This window comes from Diaphorina citri, unplaced genomic scaffold (assembly GCF_000475195.1).
Source record: "Diaphorina citri unplaced genomic scaffold, Diaci psyllid genome assembly version 1.1 scaffold6721, whole genome shotgun sequence".
In the NCBI taxonomy this organism is placed as follows: domain Eukaryota; kingdom Metazoa; phylum Arthropoda; class Insecta; order Hemiptera; family Psyllidae; genus Diaphorina; species Diaphorina citri.
This window is the reverse complement of record NW_007384097.1, coordinates 5,293-11,179: the sequence shown is the minus strand read 5'-3', so window position 1 is coordinate 11,179 and position 5,887 is coordinate 5,293. Positions and strand designations below refer to the sequence as shown.

Here is a 5,887-nt window from a genome sequence, read left to right as displayed (position 1 = left end):
GCATATGAGTTGTAGGAACTCATTTCGCATTGAGCGAAGATACCTAATTACCTTAACAACAATAAATATCCGTCGGATGCCTATAATAGTAGATAGTAAGTTACAGGTAGTCACATATATTATCATACGTGTAGTTCCCATGTAGTCAGTAGTCAGTCATACATGATGGTCGTAGAGAGGATGCGAGTCATATTATGTAAACACATTGGGCATTAAGCTAGGCAAGTTATGTATATGTAACAGGGTAGTTATGATAAAAACGAGAACGTCTGAGTTGAACAGCAAAAGATATGAGTGAAAATGAAGGTAGAGACATACTACTATCACGTCACGTGAACTTATGGGGGGTTAGAAAGATGTCGTTCAAAGTTTTTCTATAATATTGTAGGTAATTTCGTTCGTGATATAGTCACACTGGCCTCACGTCACGTGAACTCACGTGATAGTGTGTTTCTACCTGTAGGTGTTTTTCCAAGAGGTTGTAACAACAAGGTCTTATCGTCTTCTGAACGAGCAAGTTGTAGAGGCCGTTGTCATCACCACGTTGATATAGCTCGAGTACCTCGGTGGAGTTGAGAGGTTGAGAGAGACGGAACTCGTACAGGGTTTCATTGCAGAAACACTTGATGACTTTCATATCCGCGGACGGGTATTCTGAAAAACATATTTGAAGGAAAAATCATCGGCAAGCGAACCAGAGGCAGACCTAGAGCAAACTGTTTCAAGAAATTCAGGTGAACATGGGCTGTTCGAGTGCTCATCCCATCAACAACTCAAGGAAGCAGCAAGGGACAGACCGACAGACACATTTGGCTACAACGACAAGGCGCTGCCTTTAGAAACTGATGATGATCATGGGTTTCCTGAAAATCGAGAATCGGGGAATACACAATCAGAGATGGAGAAGGAAGAGGGTAAAGGGACTTTCCAGTCCTATCCCAGCAGGATGAACAAGATAATGTTCGTTCTCGGAACGGCTGGGTTTTTCCTGTCCTGTCCGCTCTTCGATTTCGCGATGATTGCAAACATTTTTAAATTTCAGTTAGGTTTCTTTCTGGTGTTCTCGTGTTGACCCAGCACCCTAATGGTAAGTGTTGTGTTTCGCCTACCTGAGACCCTACTTACCATTTCCCTGTGTGGTGAACACTTGTCCTCTGATCCGGTCTATCCAAATAGAACATACAAAACAAATCAGTAGGAGAAGCTTCATGGCAATGAAGACAAAAAAAACCTTCGGAAACTGAACGCGGGAGAAATAGGAAAGTTAAATCTTTCCGATTTGTAGAAGCAGCGAAGATTTTTACAAGCAGAGATGAAATCCGCGATCAGTTTTTTTGGACCTCTGCGATATGTCAGTCAATGCTCAACCGTTGCCAGGTGAAAACTGACTCTGGATGTCAGATTGGTCCTAACTATTAACTATTTAATGATCTTTCACTTTGATAGTTGCCCGATAAATCGGCACGGGTCTTTGACTAGGAAATCTAGGAATTAGGAAATTTCAAGAGAAATCTTAATCGTAAACCATTTCGTTGTATATTTACTCCGAATTCGGCGCGGCGATAAGATTGGTACCAATAAAATAATTTATATCATTTTTTACTCGCTTTACATTAAATTTACGTTTAAATGTTTAATTACCCAGATGTTGGTCGATTGCCTTGGTGTTCGGCTCTCGAAAGCCAACGATTGTGAGAAGGAACCCTATCTGGATAAAGTTCGCCCGGGGCGCGAATCAAACACGCGACCTAGCGCTTACAAGGCAGTCGTGGTATTTTCCAAGCGCTCAGACCTTCTAGCGTCTGAAAGACCTACCTATAGGTTCCAAGCTTTTTCCGCCACACACGCTCAGACTGTCTGACATACTTAGGTCTGTGAGACCGTGGTCTGTCAGACTGTCTGACATACTTAGGTCTGTGAGACCGTGGTCTGTCAGACTGTCTGACATACTTAGGTCTGTGAGACCGTGGTCTGTCAGACTGTCTGACATACTTAGGTCTGTGAGACCGTGGTCTGTCAGACTGTCTGACATACTTAGGTCTGTGAGACCGTGGTCTGTCAGACTGTCTGACATACTTAGGTCTGTGAGACCGTGGTCTGTCAGACTGTCTGACATACTTAGGTCTGTGAGACCGTGGTCTGTCAGACTGTCTGACATACTTAGGTCTGTGAGACCGTGGTCTGTCAGACTGTCTGACATACTTAGGTCTGTGAGACCGTGGTGTTCCAAATTTAACCTCTGTTTCAGTATAAACAGGGCTCTGAAAAAAAAAAAGCATTTTTTTTTTTTTTTTTTTTTTTTTTTAGTTCTATGGGGGTTAAGTGTGCAGAAACTTGATTCCTATTTATAATTCAAATAACAGGTGTTTTATTAGGTATACTTGTAATTAGGTACTAATAAAATAAAAGACAATTTTCTTTCATGAACATTTTTTTAAGATTTTTATTAACTTTTTTATTAATTAATTATTTGAAAACAACCATAGCGTCACCCAAAAAGTCCCGCTCATCACCACGCATAATTTACTTCCTCAAATAAGCCCGATTGTAATATGAAACACAAAAGGGCCCGTTTGTTATACACAACCCAAACACTCGTAATCATAGGCATAGTAGTCGTCAGCACCGTTACAACAGGGGCAATTATTACAGGTGCGGCAGTATTCACACTTAGGGCAGTAACAGCTTCTGGGCTGGGGCTGGAGCGGGGGGTTCTTATTCTTACACCGGTGCAGACTGTCTAATATCATCTTGTTGACGGTGGCCTGGTCGCGGACCTGCAAATAGGGTTACCACTGTTACCAGACAAGAAATTTCAAAAGGAGGACATTTTGGCTAAAAAAAAAAGGCGGACATTTCAACCAAAAGGAGACCTGACGTCCTCTTCTCAACGGAAAACGATACATTACGTAATTTGGGTTTTTGAGGCCGAAACTTCAAAAAGGCGGACATTTTGCTATATTTTAAAAAAGGCGGGCGGACGGAGGACAAACGTAAAAAAAGGACTTCCTCAAATAAGCCCGATTGTAATATGAAACACAAAAGGGCCCGTTTGTTATACACAACCCAAACACTCGTAATCATAGGAATAGTAGTCGTCAGAACCGTTACAACAGGGGCAATTATTACAGGTGCGGCAATATTCACACTTAGGGCAGTAACAGCTTCTGGGCTGGGGCTGGAGCGGGGGGTTCTTATTCTTACACCGGTGCAGGCTGTCTAATATCATCTTGTTGACGGTGGCCTGGTCGCGGACCTGCAAATAGGGTTACCACTGTTACCAGACAAATTTCAAAAGGAGGACATTTTGGCTAAGAAAAAAAAGGCGGACATTTCAACCAAAAGGAGACCTGACGTCCTCTTCTCAACGGAAAACGATACATTACGTAATTTGGGTTTTTGAGGCCGAAACTTCAAAAAGGCGGACATTTTGCTATATTTTAAAAAAAGCGGGCGGACGGAGGACAAACGTAAAAAAAGGAAGACATGTCCACCGAAAAGCGGACGTCTGGTAAGCCTACCTGCAAACCGTTCTGAACGAGCAAGTTGTAGAGGCCGTTGTCATCACCACGTTGATATAGCTCGAGTACCTCGGTGGAGTTGAGAGGTTGAGAGAGACCGAACTCGTTTGTGGTTCAGGAGATAGAGCGATCAGTGTGTGAATATGAAATGTGAACTGTGAATGAGTGAATGGATCTTGATTTTATAATATAAGATTTTAGGTCATAACGTTGGTAAAGTGCTAATTTCTTTTTCTTTCTGGATCAGAGGCCTCTACCCCGCAGAACACTTGAGTTAAGCAATATTAATGATATTGGATAGTTGAATACCTAAATCTGCTTAACTCCGAACACAAAAATCTGGTGTGAACATCACACGACTTTCCTTATCCTACTGAATGGTGCTTATTTGGATGTTCTGTTGTAACATTTACAATATCTCTAACTGTTTAGTCAGTATAGCTGAAAACCGCCAAAAAGCGGTCGAAACCCGCCAAAAAGGGGTCAAAATACCGCCAACCGTAGCACCTATTTTAACCAAACGTTTTGTGTTGCATCTTTGTCACATTTGTGAACTACATACCAAATTTCAAGTCTTATACCGTTCCCGAGATATTGTTAAATTACACCGAAAACCGCCAAAAAGCGGTAAAATGCCGCCAACCGTTGCACCGATATTAACCAAAAGTTTCGTGTTGCATCCTTGTCACATTTGACATCTACATACCAAATTTCGAGTCTCTAGCTCTTACCGTTCTCGAGATATTTTGTTTACAGACAGACAGACACACACACGGACCAATGGCTGAAACTTTGGATTTAGGCTCTAGGGACCTCAAAACGTGTTTTGGCACTAAAAACTGACCATCGAAAATTTGACCCGATTACATTACTTTCCTTCCTATAGGATAAGGAAAATAAAAAGGAGCTCCACTTGAAATTAGAAAGCTCTCCTCGATTTGCAGAGGAAGTAGTGGAAGTACCACTCTCAAAGAACAAACTACAAGAACCCCTGAACAAAGACAGAGGAGACAGAGAGAGAGACAACTCACGTGAGTCTTGTCCGACATGATTTCAGCCAATGGGAGCGCTCGGTTACTCGAGTAAAAGAACCCACCTGAAACACTCTTGAACAGCCAAGAACCGAAGCTTTGAATCAGTGGTGTAGGCGCTAGGTCGCGGGTTCGATTCCCACCCGGTGCGGAATTTATTCTGAACGAATAGGTTCGTTCTCGGTTTCTCGGAACGGCTGGCTTTCTCCTATCCTGTCTTCCTTGCCTCTTTGCTTTCGATATCTTTAAAAAATTGTGAGAAAAGACATCTCCACCAATACTCGATTTTTTTTACTTTCTATTTTGAAGAGGTTTGATATTGGAACTGTAACTGCCAAGGTTTTGTCGTCCCGAAATCGAAGGGGGAGACAGGCGAACCTTATCTGTTTAGGATAAAAGCGGCCGCGGGCTGGAATCAAACCCGCGTCCTAGCGCTCACAAGGCCGACGTGCCCTTCCAAGTTAACTAGGCCAACATCTAATCGCCTGTAAAATATTAGGTCGTTCATTGAATATTCTATCCGTTCGTTGAACGGACTGTGACTGGAGTGTGACCTGAACGGATAGTTCAAATCAGACTTAATTAGTGACTCTGTTTGTTTTTAATTAGGCTCGATAGTCATGGGTAAGTTGGCGGTACCCGCAATTATCCGACACTGATAGTTATAATGCTGAACCATAATCATTCTATCTTATAATAGAGTACCTATATACCTGTGATTCCACGGAGGATACCAATCTCTTCAATGCCCCAGTACCACAATCGAGGGGTGTGATAGAGGGAACTAGATAATAATAATAGTGCTTATTTATACTGCTCGTATAGGACTGAAAAGTCCCTTTACTCCAGCAGTAGGCTACTACTATTATTGTGGTCAAATTCTCAAATTATATTGAGGATAAAATTCCATACCTCGGCTGGGATTGAACCCACGCCCTCCTGTTTACCAGGCGAGCGCCTTGACCACTACACCACCAATGTACCCACACTTTGCAAGTGAATAACTGTGCCAATAAGCCCTTGAGTAGAATAACTGTGCCAATAAGCCCTTGAGTAGAATAACTGTGCCAATAAGCCCTTGAGTAGAATAACTGTGCCAATAAGCCCTTGAGTAGAATAACTGTGCCAATAAGCCCTTGAGTAGAATAACTGTGCCAATAAGCCCTTGAGTAGAATAACTGTGCCAATAAGCCCTTGAGTAGAATAACTGTGCCAATAAGCCCTTGAGTAGAATAACTGTGCCAATAAGCCCTTGAGTAGAATAACTGTGCCAATAAGCCCTTGAGTAGAATAACTGTGCCAATAAGCCCTTGAGTAGAATAACTGTGCCAATAA

General features: G+C 42.3%; 1 long non-coding RNA gene across 1 annotated transcript; it reads right to left on the bottom strand.

Annotated features, from left to right (window-relative positions):
• Window positions 1-2,413: 2,413 nt before the first annotated feature.
• Window positions 2,414-3,632, bottom strand: LOC113472643. The gene is made up of 2 exons (XR_003394868.1): window positions 3,522-3,632; window positions 2,414-2,777 (listed from the first exon to the last, which is right to left on the bottom strand). It is a non-coding gene; the product is annotated as an uncharacterized LOC113472643 (long non-coding RNA).
• Between the last annotated feature and the right edge of the window lie 2,255 nt (window positions 3,633-5,887).